Source organism: Mustelus asterias, chromosome 17 (assembly GCF_964213995.1).
Source record: "Mustelus asterias chromosome 17, sMusAst1.hap1.1, whole genome shotgun sequence".
NCBI lineage: Eukaryota > Metazoa > Chordata > Chondrichthyes > Carcharhiniformes > Triakidae > Mustelus > Mustelus asterias.
In genome coordinates this window covers 70,368,972-70,390,746 of record NC_135817.1, presented here as the reverse complement: position 1 = coordinate 70,390,746, position 21,775 = coordinate 70,368,972, and the positions used below count along the sequence as shown (strand labels likewise).

At 39.7% G+C, this 21,775-nt stretch overlaps 1 protein-coding gene across 1 annotated transcript in view; it reads left to right on the top strand.

Moving 5' to 3' along the window:
* cblb (Cbl proto-oncogene B, E3 ubiquitin protein ligase) overlaps positions 1-21,775 on the top strand; it is a 177,013-nt gene that overhangs the window by 12,606 nt on the left and 142,632 nt on the right. The gene's annotated exons all lie outside the window — the stretch shown is intronic.

Here is a 21,775-nt window from a genome sequence, read left to right as displayed (position 1 = left end):
TTTGACAAAACAATCAGTAAAGCTAAGCCTGATATAGATCTTGCCTGATGTTGTACTTCATACACTTTTCTCAGCAGTCTAATAATGAACAGGGATTGAGCAGATTCTGCTTCTTTCCTTAGAGATACTGAGACAAAATGAGATCAGCAAACTCTCTTTAAAGCTGAGATCTCACAGGGAGATAGCGGCATAGTGGTAGTGTCACTGGATTAGTAATCCAAAGGCCTAAGTTAATAATTTGGGGCATGGCTTCAAATTCCATTATAGCAGCTGGTGGAATTTTAAAAAAAATTGAAAGCTCATCTCAGTAATTGTAAAAGCTGTCATCAATTGTCAGTAAAAACCCATGCAGTTCACTAACGTCCTTCAGGGCACGATATATGCCATCGTTACCTGGTCTGGCCTACATGTGATTCTAGGCACATAGCAATGTGGTTGACTCTGAACTGCTCTTGAGGGCAATTAAAGATGGGCAGCAAGTTCTGGTCTTACCAGTGACGCCAGCATCCCATGAATGAATGATTTTTAAAAATTGCTCATACTGTGGCTTATCATGGACTGCTCACTGGGCTATGGGGACAATGTTTTACAGCTGCTTTCCAAACAGAAATATTGCACCAATGCTTTGAGTTAGAAAGATTACATTTGTTTGTATGGTGTTAAAATATTATCATAGTGGCAATAATGGGACACCAGAGAATGCAATTAATTGGAAACATTTCCTGGAAATCTAAAATTTATTTACAATATTATATAGGTTTTGTTGACCAGTTATGGTTGTGTATTATCATCATAATGGGAGAGGAAATTCTAATGATTCCACTAAGTTTTCCCCAATATTTACCATCACCAGGCACATGTTAGGAGTATGATGGAATACTCTCCAAAGGCCTCAGAGTGTAGCTCCAACACATCAAGAAGCTGGACACCATACAGAATAAAGCAATCTGCTTTATTGACATCCCATCCATCACCTTAACTATTCACTCCCTCCACCACTGTTACACAATGGCAGTAGTGATACCAGTCACAAGATGCACTGCTGCAACTCACCAAGGCTCCTTTGACAGCACCTTCCAAACTTGCATCCTCTACCACCTAGAAGGGCAAATGCAGCCGATGCACACTTATGCCACCACCTGTATCTTTTCTCCTCCAAGTCACTCACCATCCTGATTTGGAACTATTTTGTGATTCCTACACTTTGCTGAGTCAAAATCTTGGCGCTTCCTTCCTAACTGCACTGAATGTACCGATACTACATGGTCCACAGAGGTTCAACAATGCAGCTAGCTCATTGCCACCTTCTGACGGGCAATTAGGGATGGGCAATAAACACTGGCCTAGCCAGCGACCCCCGTGTCCCACGAATGAATAAATAAAGACTGGGAGTTAAGCATTCTGGGCTGTAAGTTCTTTAGAAAGGACTGGGGAAGGAGCAGCAAAACTGATGAAACACATCTAGTAGTAGAATGGAAGGATTTCAGTGAGGTGATCGAGTTGTGACAACACTCGGTAGAATAAGAATGCAAGATTCTGGGAGTTGTCTACTGATGTTTGAAAAGTGATGTAGTGGATGGGGTGAAATGTATTAATATGAAGCTCAGGAAACGGTAGCAGAGGTGGCGTAATTATAATGCGAAATTAAATTTTTCACAGGCTAGGAGATGTAGAAGTCAAAAAGGCAGCTGCTTCCTTCAATTCATTTGGGCAATTTTCTGGAACAGTGTCTTCGAAATGATAAAAGAACAGACCATCCTGGTTTTAGAGATGAGTAATGAGCCAGAACTTGTTAACTCTGTGACCATAAGAGAACATTTTGTGAATACTGACCATAAAATGATATTAGGTTTGGGAGAGAGCAGGGGGAGGGCCATGATTTTAATTTAAAGTAAGGTAAACTTTGAAAGGATGAGAAATAAATTGACTGTAATCTGGGCTGAACTATATTTTGTCAGACAAAGAAATATATAGTGCAATACAAAACCATTAGATATACTTTTATAGTAAAGCCACCACTGTCAACAAATGAAGCAATAGGTCAAACTAAAATAGACTCTCCCAAATGGAAACCGGTGATGGTCTTCCTATTCCGGTGATGGTCTTCCTATTCCGGTAAAACTGCTTTTAAAAAAAAAAACAGTGTAACAAAATGGGAATTTGAAAAGGAATATGCAGAATGAGACTTATAATAGACAAGCTTCCAGGACTTGATGTTTTCGACTCTAGGGTATTGAAAGCTGTAGGTTGCCTTCTGGACAGGAAAATTGTGAATGTCATTCCATTATTTCAGAAGGAATGGGAGAAAATGAGAAGCTACAGACCTGTCCAGTATAATATCACTTGTTCGGAAGTTACAGGAATTTATCAGGGCTTGAGTAACCGAGTGCTCACATAACTGTGGACTGATCGGAGAGGTGGCCCAGTGTAGGATTGATCACATCAGACTAATCTAGTTAGGATTTTTACAGAGGTTACTAGCATGGATAGGGGTGTGTTGATGGATGTTGTCTATAAAGAAGGCAGTTAAAGTTCCATCATTATTTGCAAAAATGGAAGCACGCAGAGTTGGAGGTAGCCTTATAAATGCTGGGTGGGATAAAGCAGTGTATTCTGACAGGATATAACTAGTGGTTTTACCCGGCGATCTCTACTGGGGTTCCAGCTTTTCACCGCATCCCTGGCTTAGATGAAGGAACGGTAAGAAGTCTCACAACACCAGGTTAAAGTCCAACAGAATGATGAAGGAAGACAGAGTTGTATATTCAAATTTGCAGATGGTGCTTTTATGTTAGGAAGCACAGTTGGTTGTTGCAGGTGCAGGAAATTACAACGGGATTTTGCTTAAGTGTGTGGGTGAAGCTGTGACAGATGGAGTTTAGTGCATGGAAGTGTGTAGTTCTCCACTTTTAGGTGAAACCCAGTGTTCCTGTTATGTGATGTTTCTAGAAGTTGGTGGAACAAGCTTCATTTTCCCCTCTTGCTTGAAAATGAACTAATGCCCAGGGTGATAAGACCATGCATCTTATAAAAGTAGTTTGCTTTCTATTGAATATATTGGCAGTTTAGCAGACTTTGATAGTAAACTCATTAGCATGGGTTGCATTCAACTGAGTTGTTAAGGAAATCACACTTCTAAAGTAAAAGTTTATTAGTCATAAGTAAGGCTTACATTAACACTGCAATGAAGTTACTGTGCAAATCCCCTAGTTGCCACACCCCGGTGCCTGTTCGGGTCAATGCACCTAACCAGCATGTCTTTCAGAATGTGGGAGGAAACTGGGGCACCTGGAGGAAACCCTCACAGACGGGGAGAAAGTGCAAATTCTGCGCAGAAGGTGACCCAAGCGGGAATCAAAGTATTTCTACTGTCAATACTTACCAGAAACCGAACATTGCACAAAGCTGATCTTGAACTTCATGCTCTTGTGTAAAGTAAGAGTTGCATTGCTGAGAAACTGAGCATAATGGCTTAAGATTATCTTTGCATGTTTCAATACCAACATGAAGCAAGAAAACTTATTTATAAGGTGATGATTTTATGTACTGCCCTTTCCTGTGTTCTCTTGAAGGCAGTAATTTGTGCAAGGGTGCAATAAAGTAAAGTTTATTTCTTAGTCAAAAGTAATGCTTGCATTAACACTGCAAGGAAGTTACTATGAAAATCCTCTAGTCGCCACACTCCGGCGCCTGTTTGGGTCAATGCACCTAACCAGCACATCTTTCAGTGGGAGGAAATTGGAGCATCCGGAGGAAACCCATGCAGACACGGGGAACGTGCAAACTCCATACAGGCAGTGACCTAAGCTGGGAATCGAATCCGGGTCCCTGGCACTGAGGCAGTAGTGCTAATCACTGTGCCACCATGCCACCCAACATATTATCTGTGTTGGGTGTCACCAAGTATTTCACCTGATTGATCGTGAAATGTAAGTCAGCACAGCATGAGCAGCCAGGTTGTTTGATTGTGGAGAACATTGAGCCAACTCTAAACCTTACATTGTCACATGTATTAGTACACAGTGTGAAGTATTTCTTGCACACTTTACAGACCAAACATACCGTTCATATGGGGAGAAGGAAAAGGGAGAGTGCAGAATATAGTGTTACAGACATAGCTAGGGTGTAGGACAAGATCAACTTAATGTGAGGTAGGTCCATTCAAAAGTCCGATGGCAGCAGGGAAGAAACTGTTTTTGAGTCGGTTGGTACATGATCTCAGGCTTTCATATCTTTTTCCTGACGGAAGAAGGTGGAAAAGAGAATGTCCAGGGTGCATGGGGTCCTTGATTATGTTGGCTGCTTTTCTGAGGCAGCTGGAAGTGGAGATGGAGTCAATGGATGGGAGACTGCTTTGCGCAATGGACTGGGTTACGTTCACAGCCCGATGTAGTTTCTTGCGTTTTTGGCCATAGCCGGACCCATACCAAGCTGTGATACATCTGGGAAGGATGCTTTCTATGGTAGATCTGTTTTAAAAAAAAAAGAAGCAGACTTACCAAATTTCCTGAACCTCCTGAGAAAGTAGAGACATTGGTGGATCAACTTTGATGCATGTTTACTTTTAATAGAACTTTTTGGGTGGGTCAGGAATGGCTATTCTAGCTGATTTTCTTCATTTCACTTCCTGGTGCTGTAGCTGATCATGCTGTCCTGGCTAAAATTGGTTAAGTGAGTGCATACAAGAGTTATTTGTGCTTTAAAATATATTGGCCAGTAAAAATGAAGGATCTTTTAATCTGTTATAATGACTCAGATTGGATTTTATTAGAATATAACAATATATTTAAGTCATTAAACTCAAAGTTTTGGCTGTTTTTCTCTCTCCACAGATGCTGCCAGTTCTGCTGAGTTTTTATAGCACTATATTTGACCTTTTCTACATCTAAAGCAGTCAGCGTGTCCAAACAAAAAAAAAATCACGTTGAAATATGTTGCACTAAACTTGAAATAAATTAACTTTACTAAGGTTTGTAAGCTGTGGGACATAAACTAAAGGAGCAGCTAAGGGCTTGAAGTTAGTGATGTAAAAATGCAAAAATAGTAATGCTTTTCAATGTGCTGAGTTGGATCTGTTGCAAAATATCTGTGCCACCCTGCAAGTTGAGACAAGGTAAACTGTTGTCTACTCTTGCAGGACGTGTTATTGTGAATGAGGTGTAGATGGAGAATTTGGCGCTCTGCAGCGGGGCCAGAGAATCCCACTGGCGTGAACAGCTGCAGCTTTCCGGCTGTACCATTTCTGGGGAGTAAAGGGAAAAGAATCTGCTTTCTTGAATGTTCCTGAGAACTTTGTGGGAAATGGTATATGTTTTAGTTTAAAGAGACTGAATAAACTGGGACTATACTCATTGGAATTTAGAAGAATGGGGGGGATATTATAGAAACATATTAAATTATGAAGGGAATAGGTAAGATAGAAGCAGGGAGGTTGCTTCCACTGCATAGCCTCAAAATAAGGGGAGCAGATTTAGGATTGAGTTGAAGAGGAATTTCTTCACCCAAAGGGTTGTGAATCTTTGGAATTCCCTGCCCAGTGAAGCAGTTGAGACTACCTCGTTGAATGTTTTTAAGGCAAAGCTAGATTTTTGAACAGTCAAGGAATTAAGGGTTATGGTGAATGGGTGGGTAAGGGGAGCTGAGTCCACAAAAAAAATCAGCCATGATCTTATTGAATGGCGGAGCAGGGTCGACTCCAAATGGCCTACTCCTGCTCCTCATTCTTGTTTTTCTTATGAATATTTTTAAGGCAGAAGTAGATAACCTTTGACTCCTTTGTTAGTCAAGAATCTATCAGGGCTAGGTGGAATGTGGAGTTGAGGTTACAATCAGATCGACCATGGTCATCTTGAATGGCGGAGCAGGCTCAAGGGACCGAATGGTTTACTCCTGCTAATTTGTATGCAAGTGTGGTTTTTAGATGGAGTGGTTCAAGGCAGGGCGAATTGAGTTACCATATTGAAATCAAAAACTGCTTATTTCGATATTTCCATTATAAATTGACATATCGACATTTAAAATGAAAGTTGTGCCTTTCCCTTTTCAATAGGACACTGCAGTACCTTCACTGACAGAGGGAGCAATGCAGTTACAATACATGTTTACATGAGCAGTTACCATTACAAATGTAGAGAGTTAATAATGGACAAAAGTTAACACTAAGTGCATACAAATGTAAGCTTTTTAAAACTGATCAACCTTCTGCGGGTTTTCAAGCAGTAACTCTCAAAAAATGGCTTCTCTCACTTGTCTCTGCTGTCTTTGTGTTGTTTCTCAATTTGCTCCCTCCTTTTGGTTCTTTAGCTTCTCTTCAGCTTCTTTATGTTTTTAACTTCCCCTTTCTGTTGGGTAACAGATTGTAGGTGGCATTTCCTGGTGGGCAGAGAATGGTTACAGGCTACAGTAGTGGTTATGGGGTAATTGTGGGTCTCATTGGCTCCCTTGCCATCCACTTGCTCCCATTATGTCCCTTTACTTCATTTCACTTCCTACCATATGTTCACTCAAATCACTGTTTCTACCACTTCTTTGAATTACCCACTCATTCTGTATCCTTCCCGCTCCTTTGTTTCTGTCATTCACCTAAACTGTAATCCTCCATGCACCCTTTCTAAAGGTGTGAGACCAAGGCTGCAGACTTATCTTCCGAGCTCCCTCCTCTTCACTTTTCTCATTTACTTCCTCAAAGGCTTTGCTTGCTTTCAAAATTATTCTTGTGTGTTCATCAACAAAATTGATTTGGATTGAAGAAAGAAACCACACACCTGTCTTTCTCTTTGTAGATATGTATTGTAAGAAGTCTAACAACACCAGGTTAAAGTTCAACAGGTTTATTTGGTAGCAAACGCCACTAGCTTTCGGAGCGTGCTGCTCCTTTGTCAGGTGGAGTGGGAGATCTGCTCACAAACGGGGCATACAGAGACACAAACTCAAACACATGATATGTTTTGTCACATGGCTGTTAGAAATGCTAATTATTTTTGCAAAGATGTAAGATATTGGTAAGTGCCAACCATGGCTAACACGGGTGTCAAAGATTGGCACCATTCAAAGCAAAGCAGGAATCCTCTCATGGCTAATATTTACCCCATGACCAATACTAATCAAACACATTAACTGGTAATCGATCTCATTGCTGTTGTGGCGTCTTGTATTGTGCAAATTGCCTGCACATACTCTGGCTTAGGTGGCTTCTTTGCTCAAAAGTGCTGTGGGCATAATGTGGCCTGCGATTGGAATAGAAGTGATTTGCCATGGAATCTGATCGGATTATTATGAGGCCAATAGAAACTTTGATTTCCCTTTTTGGAACTTTAATTTAGAATGCGGGCCCTATATCCGTGGATAGTGCATCTGCTCCAAGACCATTTTTCTCCATGGCTAAACATTGCCTCAGTTCTGTATCTCTATGTTCCCTCTGCCTGTACCTTCACATCCATGCAGAAGTACCACACCCTTCTTCCCTTCCCCACCATTATTCTGACCTCTTGCCAGGGAGCCTGAATCTCAAGTCACTGCAGTTTCTATTCCATCTTCCTTTACTTGCTTTTTTAAGGCTCCTCTCTTCCTTGAGACACAGTTCTTGCACTGCTTAAGGTGACTCCAGTAAACCTCGTGACCATGCTCTCCTTGCTGGTTGACATGGAATCAAATAATAATACAGTACAGAAAGAGGCAGTTCGGTCCTTTGAGCCTGTGGCAGCTCTTTCAAAGAGCAACTCGGCTAATTTCACCATTCTTTCCCTGTATTTCTGCAGTCCTTTCTCCTTCAGGTATGGACACTGTCATTAACCTGAAAAGTTCTTCACTCCTCCAGACCCAACTATTTCCAGCATTTTCTGCTTTTATTGTTACTTACTCACTTTACAGGTAACCTTCCCTTCTCTTTTGAAAGCAATAAATTGACTGCTGACCCATTTGGACTTGATGATGGTGTCCTTTACAGTCAACTAGTCTGCCAACACTTCCTATCTAGTTTCATACATGAAGAATTGATTTGGTGCCAGTGGAGCTATATCCAAGTAAATGGGAAGACTATTAAGACGAGAGTGCTTTTTAAGGAGAGTAACGTTTTTAGTTCCAAGTATTCTTAGATTCTTTCTTTGAGTATTGATTGATCTTGAAATTAGACTGCAATGTTCAAATATGGAGTAGATGCCTGATTTGAATTAAATTTAATGCACTATGGATGAATGGGAAATTACAGGAGAGTTTTAGTTTTGTATGTCAGTGTGTCTTTTTGAAGTCCCTGATAACATTTTATTGTTCATTCCTGGGAATGTGAAGCAATTTTGGGGAGAATTTTTGCAACACGGTTGTAAAAATGATGGGAGATTTAGTAATTAAGTTTTCAAATTAACATAACCCCATTGGTTTTCCCTTGTCTTTTTCTGTCGATGGGAAGCTGGAATAACAAATTGCTGAAATATAATACTGGTCCTGCTGAGTACCTTATGATGTAAATATCTTGGGACATTATAGACCAAACCTTTCAACATTAAAAAAATCACACAGCTAACATTTTTAGCCTTTAATGAGGGAAGGCCAAGATAATCATACTGGAACATTGGAGCTATGAATCATATTATTGATCTCCAGTATATCCCACTACTAACCTATACACTATTACTATGCCAGCAGTTCATTGAAATGATATTTCTTAATGAGACAAAGTAGAAAATAATTTGAGGAAATATTATGGTTTGATTTAGGCAGTGGCATAGTGATAATGTCACTGGACAAGTCATTCAGAGGTCCAGACTCTTGCTTTGACGACACGGGTTCAAATCCCACATGACACTGGTGAAATTTCAATCTAATTAATAAATCTGGAATTAAAAGCTAGCCTCTGTAATATTGACCATCAATTGTGGTTAAAACCCATCTGGTTCACTAATATCCTTTTTCAAAGGAAATCTGCCATTCCTATCTGATCTGACTCCAGGCCCACAGCAAAGTGGTTGACTCTTTAGTGGCTGAACAAGCCACTCGGTTGTGTCAAACAACTACAAAGCCTAAAAGGAATGAAAATAAATGGATCACCTCGGCACCAGGAACCACGATGGCAAACCCAGCCTTGTCAAACTTCCAAAGTCCTACTTGCATCTGGGAGCTTGGGCCAAAATTTGGAGAACCATCTCACAGCCTAGTCAAGCAACACCCTGCATATTCGTACTCAGAATCATACCTTACAGAGGCTGTCCCAGAAATCATCATTCTTGGGTATGTCCTGTTCCATTGGCAGGACAGACCCAAAAGAGGTGGCAGCAGCATAGTGGCATATGGCCAGGAGGGAGTTGCCCTGAGATGGCTCAACATTGTTGTTGGACCCCATGAAGCTTCATGGTATTAGGTTAAACATGGGCAAAGAAGCCTCCTGCTGATTATGAGGGACTCCCACTGCTCTCTCCGTCCTTCCCTGCAGCTGATGAATCGGTACTCCACCAGTTGAACACCAACTGGAAGAAACATGGAGTGTGATAAAAGCGCAGAATGTACTGAGTGGTAGACTTTAATGTCTCTCACTGGTAGTATATAAGAGGGAAAAACCTACTTGATGTCATCCCCAATCTCCCTGTTGCAGATGCATCTGCCCATGACCATACTGGTGGAGTGACCACTGCATAGCCCTTATGGAGATGAAGCCCCGTCATCACATTGAGGGTACCCTGCACCATGTTGTATAGCACTGCCACCATTCAAAATAGGATAGATTTTTAAAAGATCTAGCAAACAAAAACTGCCACAGTTCATGAGGCACTGTGGGCCATCAGCAGCAGCAGAATTGTATGCAGAAGCTACGACACAGGGCTACCTGCATGCGAACAGCAGAAGCAGCATGCAGTAGTCAGAGCTTAATCCCACAACCAACAGATCAGATCTAAACTCTGCAGTCCTGCCACATCCAATCATGAATGGTGGTAAATAATTGAACAATTACTGGAGGAAGAGGCATGGCAAATATTCCCATCCTCAATGGTGGGGAAGCCAAGCACATCAGTGCAAAAGACAGGGCTGAAACATTTGCAAGCATCTTCAGCCAGAAATGCTGAGTGGATGATCCAACTCTGCCTCCTCTGGAGATCCCCAGCATCTCACATGCCAGTTTCCAGCCAATTTGATTCACGCCGCATGATATCAAGAAACAATTGAAGGTACTGAATACTGTAAAGGCTATGGGCCATGACAACATTTCAGTAATAGTCCTGAAGACTTGTGTTCCAGAACAAGCTGTGGCTCTTGCCAAGCTGTTCCAGTGCAGCTGCAACATTGGTGTCTACCCAGCAATGTGGAAAATTGCCCAGGTATGTCCTGTCCACAAAAAAAAGTAGGACAAATCCAACATCCAATGCAATTACTGCCCCATAAGTCTACTCGGCAAACTGATGGAAAGAAGGTCATTGATGAAGAAAACCAAAGATGGTTGAGCATAAGACACTATGCTGAAGAACCCCTGCAGTCATGTGCTGGGATTGAGATGATTGACCTTCAACCTTTCTCCTTTATGCTAGTTATGACTTCAATCAGAGTTTTTTCTGATTCCTAAAATGTGGTCAACAATGCTATTGTGGCCTTTATTCAGCAATATCCTGCTCGTTGATGCTGAGTTCGGGTTCTGCAAGAGCCAGTCAGCTCCTAGCCTCATTACATTCTTGATCCAGACACAGGCAAAAAACAAGAGATGTGAGAGGGACTGCTCTTGACATCAAACATTTAACTGTGTGTGGCACTATTAGACAAAACTGAAGTCAATGTGAATCGGGCAAAACTCTCCACTGGTTGGAGTCCTAACTAGTCTAAAGGAAAATGGTTGTGGTTGTTGAAGGTCAATCATCTCACTCCCAGCACATGGCTGCAGGGATTCCTCAGCATTGTGTCTTATGCTCAACCATCTTTAGTTTCTTCTTCAATGACCTTTCTATCATAAGGTGGGCATATTTACTGATAGTTGCACATGGGGGCATGTTTACTGATTGCACAATGTTCACCATTTGTGACTTCTCAAATATTGAAAGAGTCTGCTCATATGCAGCAAGGCTTGGGCTGATAAATGGCAAAGGACATTCCTGCCACACACATGCAGGCAAAGACAAACCAGAGAGAATATAACTACCTCCCCATGACATTTAATGGCATTGTCATTGCCCACTGTTGACATCCTGGGGGTTACCATTGACAAGAAACTGAACTGGATCAGTCCTATAAATGCTGTGGCTGCAAGAGCAGGTCAGATGTTGTGAATTCTGACAAGTAATTTACCTCCTGACTCCCCAAAGCTTGTCTACCATCTACAAAACACATCAGGAGTGCGATGGAATCTTCTCCACTTGCCTGGATGAGTGCACTCCAATAATGCTCAATGAGCTCAACACCATTTAAGGACAAAGCAATTGGTGTGATTGGCATCCCATTCACCATCTCGAGTATTCATTCCCTCCACTACCATTGCACAGTGGCAACAATGTGTGCCATTAAAAAAAGCACTACATCAACTCACCAATGTTCCTGCTACAGCAACTTCAAAACCGGTGACCTCTACCACCTACAAGGACAAGGGCAGCAGATGCATGGAAGCACCATCACCTGTAAATTCTCCTCCAAGTCCTACATCATCCTGACTTGGGACTATGGCGTTGTACCTTCACTAACAGCACTGTGGGATGATTGCACTGGTCCAAGAGGGTGACTCGCCATGACCTTCTGAAGGAATGGACAATAAACGTTGATCTAGCTAGCATTGTCCACACTCTGTGAACAAATAAATTAAATGCTTTTCTGCTGAATTGTGATAATTTTGGGCAGAAAATCCCAGAGCATCTGATATAAATTTTCACCAAGGCAGTGGAAAAAGATATTGCAATTAAAGAGTTGTTCATGCCTGAAGTATATTAGTCTGCTAATTTATACATCAAAGCAAGCCTAAACTGTGTTGGTGTAGGACAGGAAACCAGCCTGTAGAACCTTTAACCACTGAAGCTTTATCTCTAATCGGTAGCCCAGGCATGTCATAATCGATCCAGATTGCATAGAGGCGATGCTTGCTCATGCTCCTTTTCGGGGAATGCTTGGTTCAGCTTTATGGAGGCTCTGGTAATGGGATAATCCCAAATTAGAAAGTATTCAGTGCAGATGGTTCTGCACTGTTGTTCCCTTTTCAACAATTCAGTCACTGAAATTTAAACAAAATAACAGCTGGAACATTCCTGGTCTGTCTTACTCAGCTGCACCACAAATGCATTTTACATTTTTAAATTGCAACCATTATAAATTCAATAACCGCCTCTTTGAATGAAGATGTTCTTCTAAATGGGGTTTTATTCATGGGGCTGTTAACTATTTCTCCTGCATGAAGTTTTTTTTTCAAAATTTCTTTCTTTTAAAAGATAAACCTTTTGTGCCAGTGTGTGAGCCGCAGGGCTTTTAGACTTGCACAAACATGTCAGCTTCGACTCTGCCTTTTGTCTTATAAGGAATTTTGCTGTACCTGTGATTTCTCTATTGAAAAGTTTGTGTGAAATACCCCACACAGGATTTGAATGTTCAGTGTTAATTTTTTTCCTCTAAGTTAATGCTGCCCGGGACTTGTTTGTCATTTCAAATCTTTTAAAAACTCCCCATCTACATACGTTTTTGTCTTGGGTTGAAACTTCTGGAACGTACTTTTGGAACATGAACTTATGATGTTCAGCTTGCTTAATTTCTAGACCTAGCCTTTTTTTTTCACCTTCCTGTCTCCCTGATCGATTGATGATAAAATGACTGCTTTGAACTGTTAATGTTGTGATACTATTTTGAAATTCCCCCAAATGTAAGCTGAGGTAAAGGAAAAACGTTATTATTCAACACCATTCAAGTCCTCGGGGTTTCCCAAGGTGCTTCACGTATGAAAAAGGTACTTGAAATTGCAACTGTTATTTTAATGTAGGCAAACAGGGCAGTCACTGTATGCATAGTAAGGTCCATTAAACAGCAATAAAATATAAGAACAAATAAAAGATTTTGGTGGTGTTGAGTGAAGGAGAAACAGTGGCTTGGACACTGGGACAGCTCCCATGTTCTTTGATTAGTGCAGTGGATTATTTTATGGCCATCTGAGCATAAAGGAGCTGGCATCTTAAAGGAGTCAACATCTTTCAAATGCATCTGAAAGATGGCATCTTGAAGTGTGTAGAACTCCCTCAGTATCACACTGAAGCGTTACGCTGGATAGCTGTGTGCTCCATCACTTTGAGGTGAATGCTCGACCACTTATTGAAAGTGGAATATTTCCAGATTAGTATCTTAGAATATCGTATTCTGGAGACCATCAGAGAGCAGGCTATACTACACCTGGTATTGCGCAACGAGGTGGGATTCATTAATGATCTCAGTGAAGGTGCTTTAAGTTAACAATGACCATAAGAGAAGTATGTCCAAGACTATGGCTGGAACTTGCTGGCTGTTCACACTGATGACACACCCCCACCACAGGTTTCCTGGCAGCATTCAACAGGAAATATACTGGCAACAGTAGGACAAAAGGATCCCATTGCCTGCCAATGGCAGCCTTTGAATGTTTTCAAGACCGACATGGATAAATTCTTGGTAAGCAAGGGGGTGATAGATTATCAGTGATAGGCAGAACGCAGATTTGAGGATACAATCAGATCAGCTGTGATCTTATTAAATGGCAGAGCATGCTCAAGGAGCCAAATGGCTGCCTCCTGCTGCATGTTCATACGATATTTTAATATTCTAATGAATGGCTATTGTATTTGCAGTTTTTGACATTTAGTTTTGTAGTCTATGCTTCCAAGCTGTAGTGTTAGCTGTTAGGCTGATATTGCAGCAATTATTTGCTCTGTTAGTACAGTTGATAGGAAACCCAAAGTTGCTGTGATGATATTAGATATCAGCCTCTTCAGTGTTGCATTAGCTAATGTTTGGGAAAGGAAGAGATGAATGGTAACACTTAATATAGCCTTAATTAGGTACTGACTAATAACATTTAAGTTGAAAATCTTTATCCTCCAATATTTGTTAGCTAATATCTAAGTTACTGTATTCATTACCCAGATTACCGTATTCATCACCCAATTCTTACACTGGTCAATTTTGAAATCGAGAGTATACTTGTCCAATGCTCCATGACCATGATATCTATTTGTAATGAAGTATTATTCCAGGAATCTCCAATCCTTCTCCTCTAAACATACACATCAGTGACAGGTGTTAATTTCTCATTTCATCTTGGCCTAAAATCATAGCGTAGCTCAAGGGTACTGGACTTGACATCTGCAAAGAATGTGATATTAGGCTCTCTCTTTTAGCCACCAGGTATGTACAAAATGAAATCTTATTTGGAAAAGCATGGGTTTACGAGGAACAGTCAATTCCGTTTTATGAAGGGCAAATTGTGTCTGAGTTATTTATATGAACATTCACAAGGCATTTGATAAAATATCTAGTAACAGCCTTACTTAGAAAATAGAAACATGGTATTATAGGGTCGATAAGTTGTGTCTAGAATTGGTTACGGGATAGGAGGGTAATGGTGAATTCTCTCTTGACTGGAGAGAAGTGTGCAGTAAGGTCTCTAAGTCCATTGAAACCATTGCTTTTCTTAATGTATGTGACAGACTGGGACTTGGACGTAGGAGTACAATTTCAAAATTTTTGGGCAACACAAAACTTCGCAAATATCATAGCAAGCATGATTGTAGCAAACCTCAGAAGAACATAGACTGGTGAAATGGGCAGACACTTGGGCAGGTGCAGTTTAGCATGGATAAGTGGGAGAAACACCATGGAGAGGCAATCTAAAAGATGCTATTGGGTGGGGTTGCAAGAACCAAAGTACCTGGAGGTTCATATTCACAAATCTTTGGAGTTGGCAGAGAAAGTTGTTGAAGAAAGCATGTGATACATGGCTTTGTAAATAAAGACATTGAATCCAACACAATGCAGTCATGCTAAATCATTACACATCTCTGGCTAGGCTTCAGTTGAGTACTGTGTGTAATTCTGGGCATCATACTTTAGGAGTATTTCGAGGCCTTTAAAAGGGTGCAGTTAGGTTTACCATAATGATACCATGGATGAGGGAGTTTAGTTATGTGGAAAGATTGGAAAAGCTGGGATTGTTCTCCATAGAGCAGAGATGGTTGTGGGGGAGCTCCTAGAGGTCGTCAAAATATGGGGGCTTTAGAAAGAGCAAGTATGAAGAAACTACTACTTCTGGCAAATGAATTGGGGTTTGGAGATTCTAGATTTAAAATCGTTGGTAAAAGAACTATAAGAAAAATCAGAAATTTCCTCATAGTGACTTGTTAGGATCTGGAGCCCTTGACCTGAAAGGGTGGTGGCATTAGGCACCATCTGAACTTTTGAAGGGCATGTGTTTGAAGAGGACTAATCTGCAGTGTTATGGGGAAAGTTGGGGTGTGGAACTAAACTGGACAGCTCTTTCAAACTGCTGGTACAAGTATGCCTGGCTGTATGGCCACCTCCTGTACTGTAGAATTCTTTGTGCAGAGTTGTCATTGCAGAATAAATAAGTGAAAAACCCTAAAGTAGGCTACTTCAAGTTCAATTTAACCTTTTCTTGGTGACTGAAGCTAGATTGGTCATGTAGATTCAACCCTGGAGAGTATTCTTTCAAATGGGGGAATGTTTATATGGCTGTTGATTTATTGTTCATCCATCTTGAATGGTGTTGCTCGAGGTGTGCTTTAGTACCTGCTTAGCATTAATAGAGGTCTGACTGATATCCAGTGAAGGCTGTTTTGACCATGTTTTGAATATTTTTGCTCAATTGCGGCAATGTTGCAAAATGTATTTACATCATACTAAATGTCCGTTATTTTTTAAAATTAGCTTTTCTAAATTGGGTGAACAAATGCTGATGAAATTTTAAATTTATGACTAGTGAGATATTAAAATATAGAATGAGCCTCAAATGTTTGCAATGGGATGATTTTATATCAAATTTCAATACTTAAACATTTGTAATAGTTTATTTTTAATCCAAGATTTCTTAATGTTGCACTGCTTTTATGCAGGTTTGTTCTGTCTAGGGGGGAAAAAAAACACCTGTAAGAAAGAGTTCATCATTTTTGTATACATCCCTCTAATTTTGAACATAATGAAGGCCTTGAGGCTAATAGTTTCCCCCCATCTTTTCAAAATTGTTTCCTGTTGCAGCACAATTTAAGTATATCTACTGACATAACCTTGACTGTGATTATTCATTTTTATTATGGATGAAAGGATTTGGTATAAACCACAGGCTGTTTTTTAAAAAAAAAAACTAGGAAGAATGTTACAGCCTGGCTGCCAAATGGGTGATGTGGATTTCTGTAGCCTTTATTTAAAGCAGTACTAACCACAAGCATGAGCTCATTAAAAAAAATGCAGCATGTGTAACTTAATCAGTGGAAATGAAGATGCTTATATCTTCAAAGGCTAGGCTTAAAATAAAAATTGTTTTAAAATTCTCCATCTTATCTAAATTTTCAAACCTTTGAATGTCTTTTTTGCTAAGTATATTTAATTCTATATAACAAACGTAACTATTAACCTCTATCAACGTTGATGTAGCTGTTGTCTTGGCAAGTGGGTTCATGCAAACATTGTGACCATAGTCTAAAAATAAGGTACGTGTTAGGAGAAAATGTTGAAGGATCAAAATTACAATTATGAGCCATTGTTATCCTAACTCCACTGTTAAGTATTTTGCAGCTGCGCGTTCATTACAATTGGTGACTGCCTACTTCAAAACCAATACATATTTTTGTTTCCGTTGCTTTTGTTTTTAGAATCCTTTTGGGAAGAAGTGGTTTGGTAGCTGTCATGAAAGTAAACGTTACCAAATATAATTTTCTTTCACAGAATCATTGAATGATCTAGCAGCACAAGAACAGGCCATTTGGCCCATTTGATTATTGTCACATGTATTAGCATACAATGAAAAGCATTGCTTCTTGCGTGCTACACAGATAAAACATACCATTCATAGAGAAGGAAATGAGAGAATGCAGAATAGTGTTACAGTTATAACTCGGGTGTAGAGAAAGATCAACTTAATGCAAGGTAAGTCCATTCAAAAGTCTGACAGCAGCAGAGAAGAAGCTGTTCTTGAGTCGGTTGGTATGTGACCTCAGACCTTTTCCTGACGGGAGAAGGTGGAAGAGAGAATGTCTACGGTGCGTGGGGTCCTTAATTATGCTGGCTGCTTTGCCGAGGTGGTGGGAAGTGTAGACAGAGTCAATGGATGGGAAGCTGGTTTGTGTGATGGATTGAGCTACATTCATGACCTTTTGTAGTTTCTTGTGGTCTTGGGCAGAGCAGGAGCTATACCAACCTGTGATACAACCAAAAAGAATGCTTTCGATGGTGCATCTGTAAAAGTTGGTGAGAGTTGTAGCTGACATGCCAAATTTCCTTACCTTCTGAGAAAGTATATTTCTATGCTAACATTTAGCTAAATTTCCTTAGTCTTCTGAGAAAGCTGGTTCTTTGAAAGAGCCACAGCCCTGGAAATCTTTCTCCAAGTGTTTTTTCATTTCCCTTTTTTAAAGTTATTATTGACTCTGCCTCTACCATCCTTTCAGGTGGTACTTTCCAGATTATATCAACTGGTGGCATAAAACCATACTGCACATTCCTCCTCCAGTTCTTTTGCTTGGTGTGACTTTAAGACGTGCAGTTTTTTTACCTGATATTAAACCATTAATTGTATGGTTTTTTTTGTACCCATTCCTCTTCAGCACTAGAAACAGAAAATGCTGGAAACACTCAGCAGGTCCGGCAGCATCGGGAAATAAAAACAGAGAGCTAGTCTTCTCAGGCCTGGAAAGCTCTCATAGCTGAAACATGCACTCTGTTTTTCTCTTTCCACAGATGCTGAATGTTTCCAGCATTTTCTGTTTATATTTAGGATTTATCATTATTTCAGATTTCTGGCATCCTGTAGTATTTTGCTTTTGTCTGTTAAGTAACATGTCCTGGTAGTTTTTTTAAAAAAGTCAATAAAGGCCTTGAATCTTTCTAAGAATTCCAAAAGATTTTATTACCTCATGATTCTTTTCAATGCTCTTTCATGGATGTGGGTGTTACTGGCAAAGGCCTGCATTTGTTGCCGATCCCGAATTGTCACTGAGCTCAGTTAAGAGTTGGCAAGTTGCTGTGGGTCTGGAGCCACATGTAGGTCAGACCAGGTAAGGATAGCAGATTTCCTTCTCTAAAGGGCATTGTTTATCACAACATTCAAACGCAGCTTAGTTGACTCGCTGACTGGATTAGGTTTCTGTGCAGAGCTTTAAATAGAAGACCATGAATCAAGATCTCCTTGTAGTTGGATTTTCTGCAATTTAGTCTTGTTTCTTACACCGAGCTCTCTTTCTTTAAAGTGCCAAATGGGTATCTTAAAAATGAGCCGCCAAAGCGATCACTCTCCACAAAAGCAGTCAGGTCAGTCTAATATGACAATTGTGGATTTTTCTTAAATTACGAGAGAGCTTTTTGCCAAACGTTAAATGGTAAAATTTTATTAAGTTTAAAAATTAAAATCAAAAGGCCATCAATGTATGATTCATTTTCCAATCCTGTCTTAATACTGCCAAATACATTTGAATGTTTGGTCTTTCTTCAACTCCAAACCATTCCTAATTCTGCTACAGTCCTCTCTTTTTGCTTCCTTTTCTGACCATGTGTGTAAAAGCTCTCTACTATGTGGGTTTAATACTAAAATTGCTGTGCACAGATGGTGGGAAAAAAACATGAAATTTTCATGTGACCCCAGGCAACAGAAGACTGTTGTGAAGACTCAGAATATACATATTGAATTTTGGAAGACCACTCTGCAGCAGATGGATAGAGTGAGCCTGCTGAAACAAATTCTGGGTGCTATTTTAAATAGCAATCTGTTAACAAATATAGTCGCAGCTTATCTTTGCTTCATATTGGGAGGTCTTGAGCTTTAAAGACTTAAGGAAGACACTCTTCAGCTTTTTATTCTGCAAAACTTTCAACCGATTCCACATGATTGATATAGGTGAAGTCTCTTTGACCTATTTAGCAATTATGAGTCTCATTTTAAAAAAAACTACATAGAAATTTCCCAACTAAGTTTTTATTTATGTAAGACCTTTCTTGCAAACATCTGTGGTGTCCATCCAGTGCTGGTCACATCAAATGCAATTTGTGTTTCTCCCACTAATCCATCAAATAAGGTTGAGGAAAAGAAGCTTAGGATTGGGCTTGATTGTGGATAGAGGGATTGTGATATGGAGGCTGGGCTGACAGTGGATAGCATATTGCTATGACTGGGACCTTGACCCTTAAACGAAGAAAGGCAGGACTGGGGCATGGAAGAGACTGATCCTATCTGTACTTCTGTTTTTTACTGTCAGTGCTTAAAGTTGTTGAATGTTTGTGTTGCTCAAGTCACCTTAGGATACCACCAAACATGTAAAAAGATTGTAGTCAGCCTTAGCCCATTCACCCCAAGATCTATGAGAATTTGAAGGCTTACTCACTGAAGTTTCCGAGTGGATTCCTGTAATGAAACCTTCAGTGTTCAAAAGCAAAATGTAAGAAATGAAATAGGCACGTTTGTTTTAAAAGTTTAAAAAAGCTGGCAACTTTTATTGCTCTTTGTTCCTGGAGAGTTTATTTTTGTTGCTTTAAATCCACTAGGAATTTGTTGTTAATTTTTATTGATGAAGTACTTAAATGTTTAGCTCACTGGGTAACAGATGGGTCTGCCTTTTGTTCCTGGAATCCACTGGGAGTTCAGCTGCAGCTCTGTTTCGCTAGATACAGTGATTTGAGTTTTCAGAGAAGCTAGCACAAGGCAAATAGGATATGAACGGAGGTCCCAAGTAATTTTCACACAGAACAATTGGCTGTTTTCGCTTAATTATCTATGAAGTGTTCTGGGCAGATTTCCATTCAATTGGAGATTTTAAAATGTTTTGAAATCATTTGAGAAATTCTATGATTGGTGCAGTCATATAGTTTCTGACCTGTGACAAAAAAACGGATTACTGTTTTTACATATTTTAAGATACAGTAGTCTTATGCCATAATTCTAGAAATCTTTGCAGTAATATATAATTTAGAAAATTAAGTTATTTTAAATTTATGTTCAGTTGCAAATCTATGTACATTAGGGAAAGGCTGCTCAAACTTGAGAAAAATGACGTATGTTTAGTTTTTCTGAATTGATTCTATTTTCCTCATTTTTGCCACAGTAAAACCATCCATTGTATTACTCCACTGTCACCTAATTAATGACTATCTTGGTGTCCTAATATTTATCAACATGCTGCAGCTGAAGTTGAGTCGCACGTGGTGAGAAGTGTACTATGAATGTAAGAGGAAATACTGAACTGCAGTTATAATTGTCGTGCTTAACTGTTCAGTTAAAGCTCCAAGATAACGTGTTAACCATACCAATCTTAGCATCTAATTTCACCTAAATTTGTTAAGCAGAAATTTACTCAGCATTTCTCTACTAAGCTAGCTAAGTTACGTAAATGTTTTCCATGATACACATTATTTTTTTGAGTTTTAGCAGATACATAACGGTTCAGGCAATTGTTAGATGTAGTAAACCTGGACTTAGAATTTGTGTGAGTTCCTTTATCATCTTTTTAGTATTTATTGAATTGCATTCAGACCTGAGAGTTGAACAAAAGCTTAATTTGGGAAAGCGCACACCAACGTATCTTTGATTTTTTTCATGCTGGTTGGTGGTTTTTTGGGGAAGGGTGGGTGTGGGCAGTGCAGGGGTGGAGAGGAGAAACCATGTTTTTTAAGTTCTCTCTTCCACTACACACACACACTGTCACTCCAATCATTCCCATACCACTGATTACTTGATTTGTAGCAATCCAAATTATTGTTAAACTGTTGTCGTCTTATAGCTTTCCATACGAACTCGAACTGGATTGTTGTGTTAGCTTTTTAAAATATGGCAACCAAACATTAAATTTGTCTTTTTTGAATTTTGACTATTTTGTGTTGCACTGAATCCACACTTCTCTACAGCATCAGTTCAGTGGTAAATTGTAAAGATAATCGTTAAAATCAATTTTGCAAAGGGAAGCTGAGTCGTTTGCAATGTATGTTAAACTATATTCTAATTGCTTGAATCTGCACCACCTAATTTGCATTTTGGACAGTATGAACTATTTTTCTTAGAATTTTACAGGTCTTGGCAACTAAAGATAAAGTCGGTTTACACTCTCTCAAAGGCTGGTTCTTGACTTTCACAACTTTTCCATATCTCACAATCAACATTTAAGAATCTTAACCACAGCTAAGCTTTCTATCCTCTAGGATGCAGGACATTATACCGTACAAAGTGAAATAGTTCAGCTTTTCATTTCCTAGTAGTTATTTGCACTTACTCAGGATGTACCTCAAGGTTGCATTTCCCTTTCTTAACCTTTCTGAAGTTGGTTACTGACTTAGAAGCATTTGTCTCTTGGTACTTTTGTTTTAATCTCTCTGTATGCTTTGAGCAATGTCTAGGTCTATAATGCATCTTTTGCCTTGTTATAATTAACTTCTGTTTTTTTAATGTGCATCTACAAATTAATGTGTTTACTAAGCCTGTACTAATGCCTTGTTGTGCTGTGCATATATTGGAATATGAGAATATACAAATTCTGCTGAGGTCCACAATCCACTCAGCGCTGTACTGGTAGACGTCCTGTAGCATTTTTAATAGTTTCCATTTGAAAATTAAACGGGTTTCACAGCAAACACTGAATTAATTTGAACTAGC